Consider the following 13,034-nt stretch of genomic DNA (forward strand, 5'->3'; position numbering starts at 1 on the left):
CGATACAATATCAACATGCACATGTTCCATCCATGTGGCTCTGCTTTAGCACTCAAGATAGATTGGATTAGCTCCCAAAGTCCTCACTTTATTGCCATTTTCTTTGTAGAACCAGGTGGGGTGATATTTGTGTGTGATTATAGTGTTGTTACTGCAACAATCTCAAAATCACTGCGTGATATTTGCTTGCAACACAGGGTGTCATTCATGAGTTATACATAAATGGCAGCTTTACATATTTAAAAGGAACATGGACTGCTTCATATCTGAAGTATGTTTCCCAGGGGAGAACACCACCATTTGATCTATTTTTGATTAAAATGTAAAAATTAAAAATTAAATCAAATGGTAGTCGAATTCCTTGGGGAAAACATACTTCAGTTATGAAGTATTCCCTGTAGTAACCTTGAGAATCTTACAGCTGTATTGTCTCATCTGTAGGTGGTCTTTTTATGTCTCACATAATTAAAATGAATTGCTGTTAGAGAACCCCTACTACTGCATACAGATTTATGAACCTTGAGGCACCTCCATTCACAGACAAACAGGGAGAGCAAAAGCTCCCTGTGCAGATGCACTGGGGCTGGGCAGGTGTCGGGAATGGAGTTGTTTACTGGGGAGTGATCCCCACCCCTGCCTTGAAAGGGTAAATAAGGAGTGTGGTGTGAAACCAGGATGCATTCCTAGTAAAGAGTGGGGTCTAGGAAAAGGAAACGTGTAGAATCACAGAATCATTAAGGTTGGAAAAGCCCTCCCAGCCCATCGAGTCCAACCTGTACCTGATCCCACCTCATCCTCACCAGCCCAGAGCACTGAGTGTCACATCCAGTTGTTCCTTGAACATCTCCAGGGATGGGGACTCCACCACCTCCCTGGGCAGCCCCTTCCCTTTCCAGGAAGAAATTCCTCTTCATGTCCAACCTGAACCTCCCCTGTCCCAGCTTGAGGCCATTTCCTCTCCTCCTGTCCCTTGTTCCCTGAGAGCAGAGCCCAACACCCCCCCCCCCCCGACCCCCTCTCCTGTCAGGGAGTTACAGAGAGCGAGAAGGTCCCCTCTGAGCCTCCTTTTCTCCAGGCTGAGCCCCCCCCAGCTCCCTCAGCTGCTCCTGGTGCTCCAGCCCCTTCCCCAGCTCCATTCTCTTCCCTGGACACGCTCCAGCCCCTCAATGTCCTTGTCATGAGGGCCCAGAACTGGACACAGCACTCGAGGTGCCTGTGGTGGCACAGGGGACAGTCACTGCCCTGGTCCTGCTGCCACACCAGAGCTGGTGCAGCCCAACTGCTGCATGTTGTGGAACTTGGTGGATCAAATATTCCAGGAACACTTGCTATGCTAAGGAATGGCTAATATGTCGCCAGAACTAGATTGTGAAATTGGATTTACAAGGAAAATGTGCTCTACGAAATCCAATGCAACTTATTTCTAGCAAGCTGCTTTATCAGGCTGCCTCGGAATATGGGAATGTATATTTGATAAGATTAGAGAATAGGGGGGATCAGAAAAAATAAGTCTGTAGACTTTGCATTCCCATTTTCACATAGCTGAAGGACAAACATGTCATTTATTTTGTGTTTGGTTTTGATTCTTGTAGTCCTGTTAATGTATCCACAGCAGTGGCTTGTGACTGTGCATCCTGCTCAGGTTGTGATTAAAACTTTCTAACATACATTTGGATAAAAAAGAAGTGGATAGAAGTGAAATGCTTGGATTTATAGAGAAAAGAAAACAATTCTAATAATGAAAATATCAAGTCTAAAAGTTCCATGGTGCCTTGTAGAAACATTTTGCAATAAGCAGCAGGAGTGTTCAAATAATGTAATGCTTAAAAGAAAATGTCTCTGATCTTTGAGTTTCTTTAGAGAGGGGAGTTTTTAATGTATAATCAGACTAAAATCCTCCTGTAATTGCACAGTGAGAGGCCTGTGAAGTTTTGGAAAGGCTGCAGATGGGATACAGACTTACAGAAGTAAGAAGATGTTTCCTAATCTATGGAGCCAAAAGTGTGAAATCAGCCTAAGGTTTTCCCACATGAGTGTTCCACATGGGATTCTTTCCAACCGTGTTGTCACCCAGTGCTGGCCACTGGTGGTTCCAAAAAGGCCCCATGGTCACTTTAATTAAGGATTAATTTGTCTGTATCAGAACATTAATACCCAGTTCACATTGTACTTTCTTCCCCTTTCCACTTGTTCCAGGTCTGCAGGTGCTCAAGAGTCTGTCCAGCTCCTTGGGAAGCTCTTTCCTCTCAAACCATTTACCTTTTAATTACAGAGAAGCTCAGACTGGTTTGGGTTGGAAGGAACCTTAAGGGTCATCTTGTCCCACTGCTGCCATGAGCTGGGACACCTTCCACTATCCCAGGTTGCTCCAAGCCCCATCCAGCCTGGCCTTGGACACTTCCAGGGATGGGATGGCCACAGCTTGAATCCAGAATTATGAGTTAGTCCTTAATTAATAAAGACATGTGAACACACTTCTCCCTGTGTCCCCTAAGCCAGGCTTGTCCATGCCCTGGGAATAACAAGGCACAAGTTCAGTGGAATGTGAGTATTCCATTACAACCTCCCAGCAGGGCAGAGCACAGCTAAAATCCTTCCTGTGCCTCCTAGATCCCACCAAAAGGCTCCTTCTGCTTCCAAACACCAGCCTTCACTCATACCACCCTCATCTTCACACTCACAGGAGAGGAGTCAGGAATCCATCTCCAACCCCTCAGCACTCACTGCACCAACAGTTCTGGCTCCAACACCCCACTGGATGCTGATTTCTTTAAGTCTGGAAAAAAAAAAATCCTTTAAATAAAAGAAAGTTCTCTGAACTCCAGACCTCCAGCTGGAAAATCCCAGTAAGTGACTGTTATTTCAGTCCCTGACTCAGTAGCTCACCAATGAAAGAGTTTGTGACGCTTTCAAAATGTCAATTCCTGAGCAAAGCCAAGAAGGAAACAAATGCAGAGTAATTTTAAAAAGAGTTTGTAAGAAAAGGGAAATAGCTGGTTTGAGTTATTTAGCAAAGAGAGGCTATTTCTTTGAGATTAGGTAGTTTAGGGTAGTTAGGAAATAACATTCAGAGTTTTCTGTCTGTTTTTATGGCCAGGGTTACCTCAGTTGTGCTGAGCATCATGTAGAAGTTGTTCCAATTCTGTTAAAAGCTGAGTCACAAAATCCTGCTCTTTACAAAACCGACACTTTCTCAGTCTCTCTGTGCAGCAAATCCCTTTCCCAGGCAAGAGGGTGGCAGCTATTTTACAAATAGGACCAAAACGTTTTCTCTCCCATTTCTCAACCAAAATACTTCTGTGTTGAGAAGCTGAGAGGTGGTTTGGTTGTTGTGCCAGCCCTTATGGCAAGGATTTCAAGGTTCTTATTTTTCCTGCTTGGGACAAGGGAATGCCTCTAGAGTAGCCTTTGGGATAAGGACCTGATACCCTTGATGGAATCGTCCTGAGCCCTTGGTGCCCACTGAGGGTCAGGTCTGCACTTAGAATAGAATCATGAATGGTTTGGGTTGGAAGGGACATTAAAGCTCATCTAGTCCCACCCCCTGCCATGGGCAGGGACACCTTCCACTAGCCCAGGTTGCTCCAAGCCCTATCCAACCTTCCAGGGATGGGGCAGCCACAGCTTCTGTGATGAAAATTCCTCCTTGGTGTAGGGGTGGAAAACTGCTGCTTGGTGGGCAATAGGCAGTTGGCTTTAAATAAAGCTCTGCTGGGTGAGAGATGCTTGTTTTGAAACAAGCAGAACAATGAGTTCATATGATGGCAATTGTTCAGGGCACTGCCACAAAGCCAGTACTAAGGTGGAGAGGAATCAATATTTCCATGGTTTTATGCTGAAAATAGAAAATGTCTGGTTTTACCATCACTACATGTTCACTAATTCAGGTGTAGCAATGTCTAAACCTGCAGGGAAAGCCAGACAGCAAAAGTTCTGTAGAATGTATGGCCTTAAGCTGAAGAAAGGCAGGTTTAGATAGGACATTAGCAAGACCTTCTTCCCTGTGAGGGTGGTAAGGCCCTGGCACAGATTGCCCGGAGAAGTTGTGGCTGCCCCAGCCCGGGAAGCTTGGACGGGGCTTGGAGCAATCTGGTCTAGTGGAAGGTGTCCCTGCCCATGGCAGGAAGTATAATAAGATGAGTTTTAAGGTCCTTTCCAAACCAAACCAGTCTGTTATTCAATGAATTTCAGACTAACTAAAGAAAAAGGATCAGCTTGGAGCTCCCCCTCTGGTGTGATTTGGACTGACTCAAACACAGAGCTTGGTATAACTTTTGTAAAATAACACTGCCAGGTAAAGTGAGCTCTGTGGTTTTCCAGGTTTTGAAGAGTAGATGATTCAACAGCAGGATGAATAAATAATGAAGGAAAGTGAGATTATAAATTGTACTTCCTCATTTGAAAGGACTTGTCTCTTGATTCATCATTATAAATGTGTTACAAACTTCGGGTCATTTACAAAATAATAGAACACTTTAAGATTACCCTTAGCTTTATGTAAATGTAATTTTAATATTCTATCTTCATTAATTATCTAATCTTGGGAGCAAATAAACTCCTGACACAATTCTGTAGCTATTTTGCCAGCAGGATTTCCTTTGAAGTTGACGGCAGTTGTAAGAGGAAGTGGATGACAGGACTGAGCCTCACCGGCACTTTTAGAAGAGAAACTTAAACAGTAGCTGAAAATCCAGACTTCCTATGGGCACAGAGCTATTCCTGAACTGCCACATATTCATTAGTGCCAGAAAAGAGGTGGCATTTTATTCCCACTGCTCCCATTCCAGGGGTATGGGAAAGGTTTCTTCCCATCCCCACACAGTCCTGCATTCTCTGCTTTGCTCTCAGTGCAGTGCCCAGCCCTGAATAGAGACCCAGTGGGGTTCAAGGGGCTGGAGTTGGACCCGGTGTATATCTCTGCAGCTCTACTTTCTCTCTATAGCAGGTTTAGACTTCAAATAATTTTGGGAGGCAGGCGTAGGTAAGGCCAGGCTCTGTGGAGCAGTGTGAGCAGGTAAGCATCATACACAAATGTCACAGAATCATGGGTTGGAAGGGACTTTAATGATCACCTCATTCCACCCCCTGCCATCGACACGGACACCTTCCACTAGACCAAGTTGCTCCAAGCCCCGTCCAACCTGGCACTGAAGCCAGCTCACAACCCAGAGCCAGGGAAGCCTGTGCAGGCTCCCACTTGTATCCCCACTCAGTGTCCCATTCCTGTGTCAATACAGGCAAATTAGCCTGGATGTTTTCTACCTTATTTTTAATTTCACCAGCTATATGCATATAAATGATCATATTAAAAAGAATTCATTAATAAGTCATATTTAGTTTCTTTAGAGCAAAACCAGTTCATTGGATAGAAAAGCACCAGGTTCAAAATCACCATCCGGAGCCCAACCAGCAGCAGGGCTGATAATGGTCCCCTCAGAGCTCATCAGCTGAGACAACAGATTTCCAAGTGTGAGCTCTGGCATTGCAGAACCCCAGGGCTATTCATTACATTTCCCACTTCCCCGTCTGCTCTCTGCAAGGTAGGGATGTGTATTCCAGGCTATCGCTGTCATTAATAATCTGATCCATGTCTTTCGATTATTTTAGTAATTACTCCACATAAAAAGACTACTGAGTATGATTACAAATATGGCTTTGTTTTGATTGTCTGCTTTGGTGGTGAATACCAGCTGCCTGAAATTCCTTGACTTTGTTTAACAATATAAATAATGTTCGCTGCGGTTTCTGACTGCCTTGCACTGACCCCAGGGGTATAAACTTAATAACACAACACTCTAATAAACTCATCGTCAAACTGTTCAAAGTTCAGAAATTAAACCTTATTTGCATACAAAAAACACATCAAAAGAACATTAAGGGCCAAATTCTGTTCTTTTGAAGATCTGCAGGCACCACTTGCAAACTGCTGCTGCTGTGCCCATGGCCAGGAGAGCAGGATGGACCCACTGCTTGGCCGATCACCTGCCATGATCAGGGGTTTCTTGGGGACTGGCAGGGCTGAACAGGGGCTCCCCAGAGCTGTCTGACCCCCAAATTCCTTGCTGCTGCCTGTATTGAGGCCAGGAATACCTGTGGTGCAGATGCTGCATTATCACCTCCTTACTCCGTTTTTCCATTCCCAACACCAATTTGACCATTCCTGACTGGGAAAACACATGCACCTGCAGTAAGAAAATAGCATTATATATGGAATATCCCATGAGTGACCATAGAGCTGGCCCAGAGCTGGTTGGAATGACCACTCCCCTCCGGACTCTCCAGGAGCAGACAGTGCCCAGCAGGTCAGCCTGCCCCGCACCCACCGGCCACGAGGCACGACAGGGCTCCTGTGATCCTGGGAATATCCTGGCTGGAGGAGATGGAGGGTGGATCATCGGGCAGATGGGTGCTCAGGCTGATCTCCCGACGCCAGGCTGGTGGCACACAGTGAGTAACTCATCACTGCCACCACAGGAAGGAGCTCCAGCACTGCTCGTGGAGCAGCGCTCCGTGCTCCCTCAGAGCTGCACATACAGCTCTATTTGCTCTGCTCTGATTTCCTTCTCCTGAGCATCACCTCTCCACAGCTCAAATACTGCCAAGGCTCAGGGTCTTGGAGAAAGCTGAGCTCCATCCTCTCCTCACACTAGCAAAGGGAAACTCTGGGATGCAGCTCAGGCAGATGGGGAGGAACCTTGGCTGGTACGAACCTTGTTCCTGCTGGAAACCAGCCCTGCCTGGTGCTGGCAAAGCTGCTTACAGGTATCTCACCGTCTCTCCCTTCCAGGAGTGGGTGATTTGCAATTCTGAGTGAGTTCGAAGAAGACATAATGTTCTGTTTTTATCTGCAGGGGAAGCACACAGCTTAACCTTTGCCAGCAGCAAAACTCTGGCTCAAGTATTGATCAGCCTTTTAGGAAATAAGTGAGGGCTCCTGACACCAGGATCCATTCACACCTGTTGGGATGGCATTTGGATTGGTCCTCAGTGAGCAACACCAGCTGAGAGGGAACCTCAAACAGCCACGGGAGAGCGAGCAGAGGACCTGCTGGAGGAGAATCAGGTGATTCAGAATCAGAATGAGTTTTGAATTCTAACCCCCACAGTTACAGGGCCACACCAGAAGCTCAGCTTCCTGTTCACCACTGTGACTATCCAACGGCAAATACGACCATGGACACCCACCCCAGACAAAGCCAGGTGCCTCAAAACCAGTCATACCCATCCTGACCGACCCCAGCACCAGCTCTGACAGAAGGACCTTCTCAGAAGTGCCAGTGCTTTGGTGGAAATCCACAGCAGTAACCACGTGGGGGATAAATTAATAATTTGTGGGTGCTCACAGGGGTCCACCTGTGCTTCCTCCCTGCCATTACTCACAGTTTCATAGAGTTACAGAAGAGTTTGGCTTGGAAGGGGCCCTAAAGACCACCCAAGTGTCCCTTGGCTGCCTTCCAGTCACCTCCAGTTGTAGCCTGATGCTGTGAAGTGTAAAACACAGGCAACAAAAAAAAAAAAAAAAGGAATAAAAATACAGCAGAGAAGTGTTTTTTCTATAAAAATGAAATCTGAATAAAAGTATGTTCATAACATACATAAGTGGAAACCGTGGGGTGTTTTTAGCCCCAGCGTGTTACAAAGAAAATTTTGGTTCCAGGACACCCCCGAAGGGGACAGACATTTATTTAGGAAACTGAAAAAGCACAAATGCAAAGCAAATTTAAAAATCAATTTGTTAAACCAAGGTTTCTCACTTTTTGATTTAAATCACGATTAAAAGCAGTTACTTGGCTGATTTCAATCAATCCACACCGTCTGTCTCAGCTGATCTCGAGCTGTTAAATAAGAACAGAGAAAATCATCGATAACCCATCTGTGTCACAGATGAGGAGCAACCCCAAGGGAACTGTTGCTCCCTGTTTCTCATGTGGTGGCCCCTGGATTTTTGAGGAGTGCCACAAGCCCAGAGGAAGCCACAAAAAAGAGTTTGTACCTGCAGCTCTGTGACAGAAGTAGGGGAGGGCTCACACAGTTAGGGTGTGTAACATATGTATTTACTCTCCCTAAACATAGCATAAAACATCCCTAAGTGACACTGGTGCAGTTAAGTTTCACAAAAATTAGTTTTCCTGAGGGTACTATCCCTGCTTTGGGAAAATTTGCACAGGAATAAGGGCCAGCGATGGGGACAATGCACCTGCAGACAGCAAAAAACAGGAGGTCAGACATCGTGAAATAATTTAGGAAAAGTCCTCTACGATCATTGAGTCCAACCATCCACCCAGCACTGCCAAGACGACAAACAGAGCAGGGAAAAACTGCACCAGGGAGAGGAGGAAGAGCAGAAAAGCCCAGGGAAGTGAGTGGGTGCCGGGGCGAACGCCGGGCTCAGCCGGAGCTGTCGCGCCCGTCACGGAGCTGTTTCCCATGTTTGGGCAAATTCCCTTTAGGCTGCAGTTCCCCAGTTGTCTAATTGTCCTTGATGTATGTTCTCTCCCCCAGGAATGCCATCCAGACCTAGCAGCTCCAGATGTCTGAATATTATGCAGGAAGCTGGTAAACAAATTCCTCCTATTTTTCCTGCTAGCAATTAGTAACGTAGGAAGAACACATTGCTGAGCAGGCGAGGAACCCAGCACACATATTTCATATGCATTTAGAGCCACTTAACGCCTCTGGAAGGGTGAGGAACACTGAATACTGTAAATCTGTTCCATCACCCCTTGTTGCTACAAAAAAGTAAAAATAAGGGAAAAAAGCAAATGTTGAAATAAAAGTTAAAATTAGGACAAATTAGTGATTTCAACAGCTTGCAGAGTAACCATCAAACACTCAGGTGACAGAGCAGTTCTGCTACCTCCCCTCAAGCAGCTCTTTTAAATTATTTCAACTTTTTACCCCAACTTAACTTTGGAGGAGGTACCTGCCTGCTTCCCATGCTTCCCCTCTCCGTTAATTTCTTTGCCTGCTCCAGCAATCCTGCCCTAGGAGGGATGGCTTAGGTGGCTTCAGGAGTCTTTGCCAGCATTAATTGTTATGATTTTAGAGCCCCACAGGGTGAAGACTTTGAAAAGGAGAATTTGTTCCTAAGACTGGGAGGAAAATGAAAAAATCCAGCACCATGGCCGTGCAAAACTCCAGCACAGAGACAGTGCTGGGAACACTGGGAAGAGAATTAAAGGTTTCCAGCTCAGGGGGTGAAAGGACAGCATTCGTGGAAAACACAAGCCACAGATCCACATGCTGGATTTTACCAGCTGTGGAAGTTTGGGAGCAACTGAATAAATTTTGCTGTGACAAAGATCTTTATCTGGTCTGGCTGCCCCAAAGTGATCTGTGCCATGGCACTTTCTGGGGGAATTATGCTTGTCTCTGTTAGGACTAAACTGAGAGCTCTTCTTAGCTAAAAACACAACTGCAGCATATTCCTAAAGAAACAGCTGTCCCAGAGGGAGTTAACCATGTTTTAGGCTTTTTTTCAGTCTTATGAAATATGTATTGCCCCAAGTCATGGGAAAATCTAGGAGACAGAGGCAGCTCCTATTTTGCACCTTTAGAGTGTTTGGCATGTTTTTGTTCTGGTAACTGTGAAGAAAGTCTCCTTTCTGACACTTTTTGGCATTGCCCTGCCCAAACAGTGAGCCCCAACCACTGCTACAGATCACATGCTAAATTCAAGGCAAGCAGGAGGTGGTGCCACAATAAATAGCTTTACTGATCTCTTCATGGTGGTTTATCAACCCTCTACAAGCATCCCAAGCCCTGGACAGGGTTATGGACAGTCAAGGCTCTCAGCCACAGCCCTCCAAGTGCAGCACAAAGGTGAGCACTGCATTTTTCAAAGCATCTTTTGATCCCATTTTATATTTTTCCCCTAAATAAATAGGTTGGTGAGGCCCTAAATGGCCTGCAGTGTTATGGACTGTCCATGTTTCCCTTGGTCAGTGCTGGGAGCCAGGCAGAAAGGGTTTAGTGCCACCTCTGCTTAGGGAAAGGGTGTAGGAAACCCGACCCAGGGCTTTTCAAGCCTTCTCAAATGAAGGTTTAAAATAGCCCCAGCAACCTGGTGAGTGACCTCAGTAGCTTAACGAGTCCTCTCAAACCAAGAACTAAGAGAGGAGCACGAGAATGAAGTTACTGAGCAAAATGTCTACATTGAGCACTTCACAGGTGATGCTCAGAACCCCCTCAGTGCTCTCAAACACCAGCTCTGCAGAGGTTATTTAGAAATCTCTTTGCAACTCATTATCCTTAAGCAAAAATAAACTGCAAACATGCAAAACAAGTGTCCATTTGCTATTTTCGTCATCTCCCCTTCCTCTGACTCAGGTGTGTGTGGAGCATATACCTGTTGGAGGACTAAGATCATTCCTGCTCCTTACTGCGATGAAGGAATTAAATACAAAATCTTCTGTAGGAAGCAATTGTGAAGTGTGGAAGTTTCTAGTCAGGCAAATAAATTGGATTTAAGTATATTACAGTCATAATCTTTTTCTGCCTCTCTCCAGACAGCCTTTGTACATGGAGAAATGAGAATGTATTCTCAGACAAATCTTGACCTGAGGGAGAAGGCTGCGGGAATCTGGATTTTCAATAACATAAGACAATAAAGCTCAGACTTCTAACCTGCCGCAATATGGTAAAAGTATAAAGAGCTTAGCAACTAATAAAAGAAAAGGGTCTTCCAACTCATATTTGAAGATCTAGACCCCCAAAAGGACACTTCATAAAGATCATGATGGGTTAGTCAGTATCTAACAGATACCATGTACCTTGTTGACCAATTGTCTGACAGTTGTCTTCTGCAGGCCTGGATATTAATAAGCCTTGTGTTGATTTCCTTGGGGTATTTTGTCTTCGTAATTGTACATCTACTTGTTGTGACACTGCAGCTTGCTATATATTTATTTAATGTGATTCCTATAGCAAAAAAAAAAAAAAAAAAAAAAAAAAATCAGTGGATGTATGGCATTGTTTCCCTCAGATGAGATGCACACACTGCAAATTTCCTCTCCCTCCGAGCTGCGGCGAATCAAAGCTGTGCCAGGGAAAGGGAGAGCTCCCGGTCTTGGGGCAAAGAGGAAATCCAGATGTGTTTTCCCCTTAGGTGTGAATATGTCTTACTCCTTGCATTACACAGGGAATATAAAGGGATTCAATTATCGCCGCATTTTGATTTCTAATAATAACAAAAACTCCTTCTAGAAGGGATTCCATTAAATAATGTTTTGACAGATAATGCTGGTGTAAAGTAGCTGTCAGTCACACAGCGAGATCAAGGGGAAACAGATGCACGAGGCAGATCACAGAGAGGCTTATAGAGTGAAAATGAAGCCTGTTCCAAACTCCTCTCACTAACAAAACAAAGGCTGCCTGTGGCCTGATCCTGCTCTCAACCATGTTCTGTGCAGCTACTGAGCAAAATGCAAATATTTAGAGATTGCCTGCGAGAGATAAATTGCAGTTTTCCATAGATTCTCAAATACAGGAATATTTAAAGAGCTCTGTGTTTGTAGCTCCCTCGGTCATACCAGATGTGGCCTCACCACTGTAACACCACAAGACAGGGGGAGGAGTGGTGGCTGTTGAGTCCTTGGCCAAACTACCCCTCTTCCCTGCACCTGTCCCACTCCAGTTCCTGGCCAGGACACTGTCCCTGGTTTTCAGAGAGGCTGCTCATAGTGATGCAAGTCTGAAAACACCAGGTTTACCCAAATATCACCTTTACTTGTCCCTGGGAACAAAGCTCAGCCCCCATTTGCTGCTTGGCCCATCCCTTCCATGGTCTGGAGAATCTGTAGCTAAAGGGGAACTTCCTTCCTTTGTCCCACCTTCATCATCATCATGGAATCACAGACTGGTTTGGGTCGGGAGGGACCTTAAAGACCACCCAGTTCCACCCCCTGCCATGGGCAGGGACACCTTCCACTCTCCCAGGTGGCTCCAAGCCCCATCCAACCTGGCCTCAAACAACTTCACTACATTCCCCTTAAAGTTTATCCTGTGGTGAAATATTTTCCTTTTGCTCCAAGTTCCCCACAAAATCACACACAAATGCTTTGTCACAACCCTCTGCCTTCCACTAACTCACCCTGGCTGTGCTGATCCCAGTTCCCAGCCAAAACAAGCCCCTCAGGGCAATTCCTGCTGCTGTTGGCCATCTCCTGGGGTCTCTGTGTTGTGCCTCCAACACAGGATCAACAGAGATAAATGGAACAACAGAGTGGAGGGAGCCTGTGCTGGAAAAGACAGAGTATAAAAATTAAGAATATATTGATTTGTAGCAACATCTAAAGTCACAGTAGACTGTGAAGTGAGCAGCTGCCTAATGAAGAGGGGTCTGCAGGTAACATTTCCATACCTGATCCTGGCATATCCTGGGATAAGATAAATCATGGGAAATGAGAGGAATACCACAGATGCATTTCAAGGCATTTGCTTAGGGGACAGATTAAATTACAACTAATTATAATATTTAAAAATAAATCTCCAAACTTTCCATATGAGCTCTGAAAGAGCTCATTGAAAACTATTAACTATAAACTATGTTCACAAGTTACTCAGCTTTTATTGCTAAAATTATCCTGGAGCTTGAGCACAAAGTTTAAATATGGGATTAAGAAAGGAAATACACACACAGAAGGGTCACTGCTTTATTCCCTGGCAACTCATGAGTCAGGAACAGGAAATCCAAGCTCCCTCTCCCAAATCACCTCCCCCACCCAAGGGTGCTGTCCAGAGTGGCGATGAGGCCAACCCAGGTCACAAGCAACTGTGTGACATCCAGGAGATTCCTTAACCTGCTCCAGAGGAATGTTATCTTCAACTAAAGTGTTTTAACTTAAAATTTTCAGGTTTTGGATAAAATTTCAGTTGGAGAGGAAAAAAAAAACAAACCTGAAAATAGCAAAAGTTTCTAGAAGGAAGAAATGAAGCGCCAAGGGATCTGCTCCACCACCTCCATATTCCTCCAGCACCTTCCCACCAGTGATATGGGTAAAAATGCAAATATTTATAGAAGACAATTAGCCCAG

General features: G+C 45.2%; 1 long non-coding RNA gene across 1 annotated transcript; it reads right to left on the bottom strand.

Annotated features, from left to right (window-relative positions):
• Positions 1-5,104: 5,104 nt before the first annotated feature.
• LOC135418287 (uncharacterized) lies at positions 5,105-12,532 on the bottom strand. Its single transcript, XR_010432381.1, has 3 exons — positions 12,092-12,532; positions 10,773-10,920; positions 5,105-7,835 (listed from the first exon to the last, which is right to left on the bottom strand). It is a non-coding gene; the product is annotated as an uncharacterized LOC135418287 (long non-coding RNA).
• Positions 12,533-13,034: the final 502 nt, after the last annotated feature.

Source organism: Pseudopipra pipra, chromosome 8, assembly GCF_036250125.1.
Source record: "Pseudopipra pipra isolate bDixPip1 chromosome 8, bDixPip1.hap1, whole genome shotgun sequence".
In the NCBI taxonomy this organism is placed as follows: domain Eukaryota; kingdom Metazoa; phylum Chordata; class Aves; order Passeriformes; family Pipridae; genus Pseudopipra; species Pseudopipra pipra.